Genomic DNA, 13040 nt, shown 5'->3' on the forward strand with positions numbered 1-13040 from the left:
CTACCCGTAACCCTAGCCCTAACCCCTAACCCTAACCCTAAACCTATCCCTAACCGTAAACCTAATGTTAACCCTATCCCTAACCCTAAACCTATCAATAAACCGAACCCTAGCCCTAAAACTATCCCTATCACTAGTCCTAGAACTGAGCCTAAAACTAACTCTAACTGTAAACCTAACCCTAATCCATAACCCTAACCCTAACCCTACCCCTAAACTCACTCTAAGCCTATCCCTAATCCCTAACCCTAACCCTAACCCCAACCCAAACACTAACCCCGAAACCCTAACCCTAAATCTAATCCTAACATTAATCCTAACCTTCTAACCCTAACCCTAACCCTACACCTAACCCTAACGCTAAAACTAACACTAACCCGAAAACCTAACCCTAACCCTAAACCTAACACTAACACCTAACCCTAACCATAACCCTATCATTAAATCTAAACTTAATGCTAACCCTGTCCCTAACCCTAACCCAGAAAATAAACCTAACCCTAAACCTAAAACTATCCCTAACCCTAATCATAATACTGAGCCTAACACTAACCCTAAGCCTAACCTTAAACCTAATTTCTAACTCTAACCCTAACCAGAACAGTAACCCTAGTCCATAACCCTAACATTAACCTTTACAATAACCCTAACCCTAACCGTAACACTAACCCCTAAGCCTGACCCTAACCTTATCCCTAATCCCTAAGCCTAGCTCTGACAATAACACTAACCCTAACCATAACCCTAAACATAACTGTAAACCTAACCCTAACCATAATCATATTCTTATCACTTAACCCATAACCCCAACCAAAACCCGAACCCTAAACCTAACCCTAAACCTAATAGTAACCCTGAACCTATCAGTCTTCCGAAGCCTAACCCTGACAGTATCCCTAACACCTAACCCCTAAACCTAACCCTAACCTGCCCCTAACCCTAACCTTAAACGTAACCGTAAACCTAACCCTAACCCTAACCCTAACCCTAACCCTAACCATTACCCTAACACTAACACTAATCCTAAACTCTAACCCTAACACTTACCCTAAACCTAACCCCAAACTGTAAAACCAAACCCTAACCCTAACACAAACCCTAACCCAAAATCTAAACCTAACCCGAAACCAAATCCTAACCCTAACCCTAACCCTAACCCATAACAATAACCCTAACCCTAACCGTAACCCTAACCCTAACACTAACTTCTAACCTTAAACCTAACCCTAATCATAACCCTAAGACTAAATCTCACCCTAAACTCTAATACTAACCCTAAACGTAACCCTAACCCTAAACCTAAACCATATCATAACCCTAAACCTAACACTAAACCTAACCCAAAACCTAACCCTAACACTAAACCTAACATTAAAACCTAACCCTAACACTAACACTAAACCTAACCCTAAAACTAACCATAACCCTAACCTTAACCTTAACCCTAACCCCAACCCTATCGCTAACCCTGACCCTAAACCTAACCCTAATCTAACCCTAACCCTAACCATAACCCTAACCCTTACCCTTACCCTAAATTCTAACCCTAACGCTCACCCTAACCCAAATCTCTAACTCTAAATGCTAACAATAAACCTAACGCTAAACCGAACCCTAAACCTAAACCTAAGCTTAACCATAACCATAACGCTAACCCTAACCGTATCCCTAGTTTTAACCCTAAGCCGAATACTAACACAAATCCATAACCCTAACCTTAACCCTTACCATAACCCTAACACTAAATGTAAAACTAGCCCCTAACCCTAACCCTAACCCTATCCGTAATCCCTAACCCTAATCCTAACCCTAACACTAAAACTAGCCATAACCCTAAATGTAACACCAACACTAAACGTAACCCTAAACATAACCTTAACCATATCCTTAACACCTAACCTCTAACCCTAACCCTAACCCTAAACATCACCATAACCCTAACACTAACACTCATGCTAACCCTAAACCCTAACCATAACCCTCACCCTAACGCTAACCCAAACCTACCTCTTATCCGTATCCTAAACCAAACCCTAACCCTAAACCTAACCCTAAACCGAACAGTAACCGTAACCCTAAACATAACCTTAACCCTAAACCTCCCTACCTATAACCATAACCCTAAACCAAAGTCTAACACAAACCCTAACTTTAACACTTAAACCTAAACCTTAACCCTAACCCTAACATCTAACACTAAACATATCCCTAAACAAAGCCTAACCATAACCCTAACCCTATCACTCAAAAACTAACCCATACCGAAACCCTAACCTTATCAATAACACTAACCCTAGCCTTAACCCGAACTTCTAACTCTAACCCAAACCCTTACACTATCCTTAACACTGAACCTAACCCTGACTGAAACCCTAACCCTAAAGCTAACCTCTAACCCTAACCCTAGCCCTTACCCTAACCCAAACCCCTACGCAAAACCTAACCATAACCCTAACCCTAAACATGACACTAACCCTAAACCTAACCCTAACATTAAACCTAACATTAACCCTAACCTAACCCTAACCCTAACCCTAACACTCACTCTAACCCTATCCCTAATCGCTAACCCTAACCATAACCGTAACGCAAACACTAACACCAAAACCCTAACCCTAATCATAACACAAAACCTCACCGTAACCCTAACCCTAACCCTAGCTCTAATCCTAACCTTCTAACTCTAAACCTAACCCTAATCCTAACCCGAACTCTAACACTAACACCTACCCATAACCCTAACCCTATCCCCTACACCTAACCCTAACCCTAACCCCTAACCCTATCCCTAACCGTAAACCTAATGCTAACCCTATCCCTAACCCTAAACCTATCAATAAACCGAACCCTAGCCCTAAAACTATACCTAACCCTAATCCTAGAAATGAGCCTAAAACTAACTCTAACTGTAAATGTAACAGTAATCCATAACCCTAACCCTAACCCTACCCCTAAACTCACTCTAACACTGTCCCTAATTCCTAACTCTAACTCTAACCCTAACCCAAACAGTAACCCCGAAACCCTAACCCTAAACCTAACCCTAACATTAATCCTAACCTTCTAACCCTAAGCCTAACCCTAGACCTAACCCTAACGCTAAAACTAACCCTAACCCGAAACCCTAACCGTAACCCGAAGCCTAACACTAACACCTAACCCTAACCATAACCCTATCATTAAACCTAAACTTAATGCTAACCCTGTCCCTAACCCTAACCCAGAAAATAAACCTAACCCTAAACCTAAAACTATCCCTAACCTAATCATAATACTGAGCCTAACACTAACCCTAAGCCTAACCTTAACCCTAATTTCTAACTCTAACCCTAACCAGAACAGTAACCCTAGTCCATAACCCATACATTAACCTTTACAATAACCCTAACCCTAACCGTAACACTAACCCCTAATCCTGACCCTAACCTTATCCCTAATCCCTAAGCCTAGCTCTAACAATAACACTAACCCTAACCATAACCCTAAACATAACTGTAAACCTAACCCTAACCATAACCATATTATTATCACCTAACCCATAACCCTAACCAAAACCCGAACCCTAAACCTAACCCTAAACCTAATAGTAACCCTGAACCTATCAGTGTTCCGAAGCCTAATCCTGACCCTATCCCTAATCCTAACACTAACCCTAACACCTAACCCTAACCCTAACACCTAACCCTAAGCCTAACCCTATCCCTAAGCGTAAACCTAATGCTAACCCTATCCCTAACCCTAACCCTATCAATAAACAAAACCCTGGCCCTAAAACTATCCCTAAACCTAATCCTAGAACTGAGCCTAACGCTAACTCTAACTGTAAACTTAACGCTAATCCATAACCTTAACCCTAACCCAAACCCTAAAACTCACTCTAACCCTATCCCTAATCCCTCACCCTAACCCTAACCCTATCCCAAACACTAACCCGGAAACTCTAACCCTAAACCTAACCCGAACCTTAATCCTAAACTTAACCCTAAACCTAACCCTAAACCTAACCATAACCCTAACCGTAACCCTAAGCCTAACCCTAACCCTAACACTAACACGAACACAAATTCATAACCCAAACCTAACTCTAACCCTAACCCGAATCCCTAACCCTTACGATAAGCCTAACCCTAACCCAAAACCTAAACCCTATCCCTAATCGCTAACCGTAACCATAACCATAACCCAACCACTAACACCAAAACCCTACTTCTAATCATAACACAAAACCTCACCGTAACCCTAACCCTAACACTAGCTCTAATCCTAACCTTCTAACTCTAAACCTAACCCTAATCCTAACCTGAACCCTAACACTAACACCTACCCGTAACCCTAGCCCTAACCCCTAACCCTAACCCTAAACCTATCCCTAACCGTAAACCTAATGCTAACCCTATCCCTAACCCTAAACCTATCAATAAACCGAACCCTAGCCCTAAAACTATCCCTATCACTAATCCTAGAACTGAGCCTAAAACTAACTCTAACTGTAAACCTAACCCTAATCCATAACCCTAACCCTAACCCTACCCCTAAACTCACTCTAAGCCTATCCCTAATCCCTAAGCCTAACCCTAACCCCAACCCAAACACTAACCCCGAAACCCTAACCCTAAATCTAATCCTAACATTAATCCTAACCTTCTAACCCTAACCCTAACCCTACACCTAACCCTAACGCTAAAACTAACACTAACCCGAAAACCTAACCCTAACCCTAAACCTAACACTAACACCTAACCCTAACCATAACCCTATCATTAAATCTAAACTTAATGCTAACCCTGTCCCTAACCCTAACCCAGAAAATAAACCTAACCCTAAACCTAAAACTATCCCTAACCCTAATCATAATACTGAGCCTAACACTAACCCTAAGCCTAACCTTAAACCTAATTTCTAACTCTAACCCTAACCAGAACAGTAACCCTAGTCCATAACCCTAACATTAACCTTTACAATAACCCTAACCCTAACCGTAACACTAACCCCTAAGCCTGACCCTAACCTTATCCCTAATCCCTAAGCCTAGCTCTGACAATAACACTAACCCTAACCATAACCCTAAACATAACTGTAAACCTAACCCTAACCATAACCATATTCTTATCACTTAACCCATAACCCTAACCAAAACCCGAACCCTAAACCTAACCCTAAACCTAATAGTAACCCTGAACCTATCAGTCTTCCGAAGCCTAACCCTGACAGTATCCCTAACACCTAACCCCTAAACCTAACCCTAACCTGCCCCTAACCCTAACCTTAAACGTAACCGTAAACCTAACCCTAACCCTAACCCTAACCCTAACCCTAACCATTACCCTAACACTAACACTAATCCTAAACTCTAACCCTAACACTTACCCTAAACCTAACCCCAAACTGTAAAACCAAACCCTAACCCTAACACAAACCCTAACCCAAAATCTAAACCTAACCCGAAACCAAATCCTAACCCTAACCCTAACCCTAACCCATAACAATAACCCTAACCCTAACCGTAACCCTAACCCTAACACTAACTTCTAACCTTAAACCTAACCCTAATCATAACCCTAAGACTAAATCTCACCCTAAACTCTAATACTAACCCTAAACGTAACCCTAACCCTAAACCTAAACCATATCATAACCCTAAACCTAACACTAAACCTAACCCAAAACCTAACCCTAACACTAAACCTAACATTAAAACCTAACCCTAACACTAACACTAAACCTAACCCTAAAACTAACCATAACCCTAACCTTAACCTTAACCCTAACCCCAACCCTATCGCTAACCCTGACCCTAAACCTAACCCTAATCTAACCCTAACCCTAACCATAACCCTAACCCTTACCCTTACCCTAAATTCTAACCCTAACGCTCACCCTAACCCAAATCTCTAACTCTAAATGCTAACAATAAACCTAACGCTAAACCGAACCCTAAACCTAAACCTAAGCTTAACCATAACCATAACGCTAACCCTAACCGTATCCCTAGTTTTAACCCTAAGCCGAATACTAACACAAATCCATAACCCTAACCTTAACCCTTACCATAACCCTAACACTAAATGTAAAACTAGCCCCTAACCCTAACCCTAACCCTATCCGTAATCCCTAACCCTAATCCTAACCCTAACACTAAAACTAGCCATAACCCTAAATGTAACACCAACACTAAACGTAACCCTAAACATAACCTTAACCATATCCTTAACACCTAACCTCTAACCCTAACCCTAACCCTAACCCTAAACATCACCATAACCCTAACACTAACACTCATGCTAACCCTAAACCCTAACCATAACCCTCACCCTAACGCTAACCCAAACCTACCTCTTATCCGTATCCTAAACCAAACCCTAACCCTAAACCTAACCCTAAACCGAACAGTAACCGTAACCCTAAACATAACCTTAACCCTAAACCTCCCTACCTATAACCATAACCCTAAACCAAAGTCTAACACAAACCCTAACTTTAACACTTAAACCTAAACCTTAACCCTAACCCTAACATCTAACACTAAACATATCCCTAAACAAAGCCTAACCATAACCCTAACCCTATCACTCAAAAACTAACTCATACCGAAACCCTAACCTTATCAATAACACTAACCCTAGCCTTAACCCGAACTTCTAACTCTAACCCAAACCCTTACACTATCCCTAACACTGAACCTAACCCTAACTGAAACCCTAACCCTAAAGCTAACCTCTAACCCTAACCCTAGCCCTTACCCTAACCCAAACCCCTACGCAAAACCTAACCATAACCCTAACCCTAAACATGACACTAACCCTAAACCTAACCCTAACATTAAACCTAACATTAACCCTAACCTAACCCTAACCCTAACCCTAACACTCACCCTAACCCTATCCCTAATCGCTAACCCTAACCATAACCGTAACGCAAACACTAACACCAAAACCCTAACCCTAATCATAACACAAAACCTCACTGTAACCCTAACCCTAACCCTAGCTCTAATCCTAACCTTCTAACTCTAAACCTAACCCTAATCCTAACCCGAACCCTAACACTAACACCTACCCATAACCCTAACCCTAACCCCTACACCTAACCCTAACCCTAACCCCTAACCCTATCCCTAACCGTAAACCTAATGCTAACCCTATCCCTAACCCTAAACCTATCAATAAACCGAACCCTAGCCCTAAAACTATACCTAACCCTAATCCTAGAAATGAGCCTAAAACTAACTCTAACTGTAAATGTAACAGTAATCCATAACCCTAACCCTAACCCTACCCCTAAACTCACTCTAACACTGTCCCTAATTCCTAACTCTAACTCTAACCCTAACCCAAACAGTAACCCCGAAACCCTAACCCTAAACCTAACCCTAACATTAATCCTAACCTTCTAACCCTAAGCCTAACCCTAGACCTAACCCTAACGCTAAAACTAACCCTAACCCGAAACCCTAACCGTAACCCGAAGCCTAACACTAACACCTAACCCTAACCATAACCCTATCATTAAACCTAAACTTAATGCTAACCCTGTCCCTAACCCTAACCCAGAAAATAAACCTAACCCTAAACCTAAAACTATCCCTAACCCTAATCATAATACTGAGCCTAACACTAACCCTAAGCCTAACCTTAACCCTAATTTCTAACTCTAACCCTAACCAGAACAGTAACCCTAGTCCATAACCCATACATTAACCTTTACAATAACCCTAACCCTAACCGTAACACTAACCCCTAAGCCTGACCCTAACCTTATCCCTAATCCCTAAGCCTAGCTCTAACAATAACACTAACCCTAACCATAACCCTAAACATAACTGTAAACCTAACCCTAACCATAACCATATTATTATCACCTAACCCATAACCCTAACCAAAACCCGAACCCTAAACATAATAGTAACCCTGAACCTATCAGTGTTCCGAAGCCTAATCCTGACCCTATCCCTAATCCTAACCCTAACCCTAACACCTAACCCTAACCCTAACACCTAACCCTAAGCCTAACCCTATCCCTAAGCGTAAACCTAATGCTAACCCTATCCCTAACCCTAACCCTATCAATAAACAAAACCCTGGCCCTAAAACTGTCCCTAAACCTAATCCTAGAACTGAGCCTAACGCTAACTCTAACTGTAAACTTAACGCTAATCCATAACCTTAACCCTAACCCAAACCCTAAAACTCACTCTAACCCTATCCCTAATCCCTCACCCTAACCCTAACCCTATCCCAAACACTAACCCGGAAACTCTAACCCTAAACCTAACCCGAACCTTAATCCTAAACTTAACCCTAAACCTAACCCTAAAACTAACCATAACCCTAACCGTAACCCTAAGCCTAACCCTAACCCTAACACTAACACGAACACAAATTCATAACCCAAACCTATCTCTAACCCTAGCCCGAATCCCTAACCCTTACGATAAGCCTAACCCTAACCCAAAACCTAAACCCTATCCCTAATCGCTAACCGTAACCATAACCATAACCCAACCACTAACACCAAAACCCTACTTCTAATCATAACACAAAACCTCACCGTAACCCTAACCCTAACACTAGCTCTAATCCTAACCTTCTAACTCTAAACCTAACCCTAATCCTAACCTGAACCCTAACACTAACACCTACCCGTAACGCTAACCCTAACCCCTAACCCTAACCCTAAACCTATCCCTAACCGTAAACCTAATGCTAACCCTATCCCTAACCCTAAACCTATCAATAAACCGAACCCTAGCCCTAAAACTATCCCTATCACTAATCCTAGAACTGAGCCTAAAACTAACTCTAACTGTAAACCTAACCCTAATCCATAACCCTAACCCTAACCCTACCCCTAAACTCACTCTAAGCCTATCCCTAATCCCTAACCCTAATCCTAACCCCAACCCAAACACTAACCCTGAAACCCTAACCCTAAATCTAATCCTAACATTAATCCTAACCTTCTAACCCTAACCCTAACCCTACACCTAACCCTAACGCTAAAACTAACACTAACCCGAAAACCTAACCCTAACCCTAAACCTAACACTAACACCTAACCCTAACCATAACCCTATCATTAAATCTAAACTTAATGCTAACCCTGTCCCTAACCCTAACCCAGAATATAAACCTAACCCTAAACCTAAAACTATCCCTAACCCTAATCATAATACTGAGCCTAACACTAACCCTAAGCCTAACCTTAAACCTAATTTCTAACTCTAACTCTAACCAGAACAGTAACCCTAGTCCATAACCCTAACATTAACCTTTACAATAACCCTAACCCTAACCGTAACACTAACCCCTAAGCCTGACCCTAACCTTATCCCTAATCCCTAAGCCTAGCTCTGACAATAACACTAACCCTAACCATAACCCTAAACATAACTGTAAACCTAACCCTAACCATAACCATATTCTTATCACTTAACCCATAACCCTAACCAAAACCCGAACCCTAAACCTAACCCTAAACCTAATAGTAACCCTGAACCTATCAGTCTTCCGAAGCCTAACCCTGACAGTATCCCTAACACCTAACCCCTAAACCTAACCCTAACCTGCCCCTAACCCTAACCTTAAACGTAACCGTAAACCTAACCCTAACCCTAACCCTAACCCTAACCCTAACCATTACCCTAACACTAACACTAATCCTAAACTCTAACCCTAACACTTACCCTAAACCTAACCCCAAACTGTAAAACCAAACCCTAACCCTAACACAAACCCTAACCCAAAATCTAAACCTAACCCGAAACCAAATCCTAACCCTAACCCTAACCCTAACCCATAACAATAACCCTAACCCTAACCGTAACCCTAACCCTAACACTAACTTCTAACCTTAAACCTAACCCTAATCATAACCCTAAGACTAAATCTCACCCTAAACTCTAATACTAACCCTAAACGTAACCCTAACCCTAAACCTAAACCATATCATAACCCTAAACCTAACACTAAACCTAACCCAAAACCTAACCCTAACACTAAACCTAACATTAAAACCTAACCCTAACACTAACACTAAACCTAACCCTAAAACTAACCATAACCCTAACCTTAACCTTAACCCTAACCCCAACCCTATCGCTAACCCTGACCCTAAACCTAACCCTAATCTAACCCTAACCCTAACCATAACCCTAACCCTTACCCTTACCCTAAATTCTAACCCTAACGCTCACCCTAACCCAAATCTCTAACTCTAAATGCTAACAATAAACCTAACGCTAAACCGAACCCTAAACCTAAACCTAAGCTTAACCATAACCATAACGCTAACCCTAACCGTATCCCTAGTTTTAACCCTAAGCCGAATACTAACACAAATCCATAACCCTAAACTTAACCCTTACCATAACCCTAACACTAAATGTAAAACTAGCCCCTAACCCTAACCCTAACCCTATCCGTAATCCCTAACCCTAATCCTAACCCTAACACTAAAACTAGCCATAACCCTAAATGTAACACCAACACTAAACGTAACCCTAAACATAACCTTAACCATATCCTTAACACCTAACCTCTAACCCTAACCCTAACCCTAAACATCACCATAACCCTAACACTAACACTCATGCTAACCCTAAACCCTAACCATAACCCTCACCCTAACGCTAACCCAAACCTACCTCTTATCCGTATCCTAAACCAAACCCTAACCCTAAACCTAACCCTAAACCGAACAGTAACCGTAACCCTAAACATAACCTTAACCCTAAACCTCCCTACCTATAACCATAACCCTAAACCAAAGTCTAACACAAACCCTAACTTTAACACTTAAACCTAAACCTTAACCCTAACCCTAACATCTAACACTAAACATATCCCTAAACAAAGCCTAACCATAACCCTAACCCTATCACTCAAAAACTAACCCATACCGAAACCCTAACCCTATCAATAACACTAACCCTAGCCTTAACCCGAACTTCTAACTCTAACCCAAACCCTTACACTATCCCTAACACTGAACCTAACCCTAACTGAAACCCTAACCCTAAAGCTAACCTCTAACCCTAACCCTAGCCCTTACCCTAACCCAAACCCCTACGCAAAACCTAACCATAACCCTAACCCTAAACATGACACTAACCCTAAACCTAACCCTAACATTAAACCTAACATTAACCCTAACCTAACCCTAACCCTAACCCTAACACTCACCCTAACCCTATCCCTAATCGCTAACCCTAACCATAACCGTAACGCAAACACTAACACCAAAACCCTAACCCTAATCATAACACAAAACCTCACTGTAACCCTAACCCTAACCCTAGCTCTAATCCTAACCTTCTAGCTCTAAACCTAACCCTAATCCTAACCCGAACCTTAACACTAACACCTACCCATAACCCTAACCCTAACCCCTACACCTAACCCTAACCCTAACCCCTAACCCTATCCCTAACCGTAAACCTAATGCTAACCCTATCCCTAACCCTAAACCTATCAATAAACCGAACCCTAGCCCTAAAACTATACCTAACCCTAATCCTAGAAATGAGCCTAAAACTAACTCTAACTGTAAATGTAACAGTAATCCATAACCCTAACCCTAACCCTACCCCTAAACTCACTCTAACACTGTCCCTAATTCCTAACTCTAACTCTAACCCTAACCCAAACAGTAACCCCGAAACCCTAACCCTAAACCTAACCCTAACATTAATCCTAACCTTCTAACCCTAAGCCTAACCCTAGACCTAACCCTAACGCTAAAACTAACCCTAACCCGAAACCCTAACCGTAACCCGAAGCCTAACACTAACACCTAACCCTAACCATAACCCTATCATTAAACCTAAACTTAATGCTAACCCTGTCCCTAACCCTAACCCAGAAAATAAACCTAACCCTAAACCTAAAACTATCCCTAACCCTAATCATAATACTGAGCCTAACACTAACCCTAAGCCTAACCTTAACCCTAATTTCTAACTCTAACCCTAACCAGAACAGTAACCCTACTCCATAACCCATACATTAACCTTTACAATAACCCTAACCCTAACCGTAACACTAACCCCTAAGCCTGACCCTAACCTTATCCCTAATCCCTAAGCCTAGCTCTAACAATAACACTAACCCTAACCATAACCCTAAACATAACTGTAAACCTAACCCTAACCATAACCATATTATTATCACCTAACCCATAACCCTAACCAAAACCCGAACCCTAAACCTAACCCTAAACCTAATAGTAACCCTGAACCTATCAGTGTTCCGAAGCCTAATCCTGACCCTATCCCTAATCCTAACACTAACCCTAACACCTAACCCTAACCCTAACACCTAACCCTAAGCCTAACCCTATCCCTAAGCGTAAACCTAATGCTAACCCTATCCCTAACCCTAACCCTATCAATAAACAAAACCCTGGCCCTAAAACTATCCCTAAACCTAATCCTAGAACTGAGCCTAACGCTAACTCTAACTGTAAACTTAACGCTAATCCATAACCTTAACCCTAACCCAAACCCTAAAACTCACTCTAACCCTATCCCTAATCCCTCACCCTAACCCTAACCCTATCCCAAACACTAACCCGGAAACTCTAACCCTAAACCTAACCCGAACCTTAATCCTAAACTTAACCCTAAACCTAACCCTAAACCTAACCATAACCCTAACCGTAACCCTAAGCCTAACCCTAACCCTAACACTAACACGAACACAAATTCATAACCCAAACCTAACTCTAACCCTAACCCGAATCCCTAACCCTTACGATAAGCCTAACCCTAACCCAAAACCTAAACCCTATCCCTAATCGCTAACCGTAACCATAACCATAACCCAACCACTAACACCAAAACCCTACTTCTAATCATAACACAAAACCTCACCGTAACCCTAACCCTAACACTAGCTCTAATCCTAACCTTCTAACTCTAAACCTAACCCTAATCCTAACCCAAACCCTAACACTAACACCTACCCGTAACGCTAACCCTAACCCCTAACCCTAACCCTAAACCTATCCCTAACCGTAAACTTAATGCTAACCCTATCCCTAAC

This window comes from Cavia porcellus, unplaced genomic scaffold (genome assembly GCF_034190915.1).
Source record: "Cavia porcellus strain 051 isolate PalLab524CR breed Dunkin Hartley unplaced genomic scaffold, mCavPor4.1 scaffold_63, whole genome shotgun sequence".
Lineage (NCBI taxonomy): Eukaryota > Metazoa > Chordata > Mammalia > Rodentia > Caviidae > Cavia > Cavia porcellus.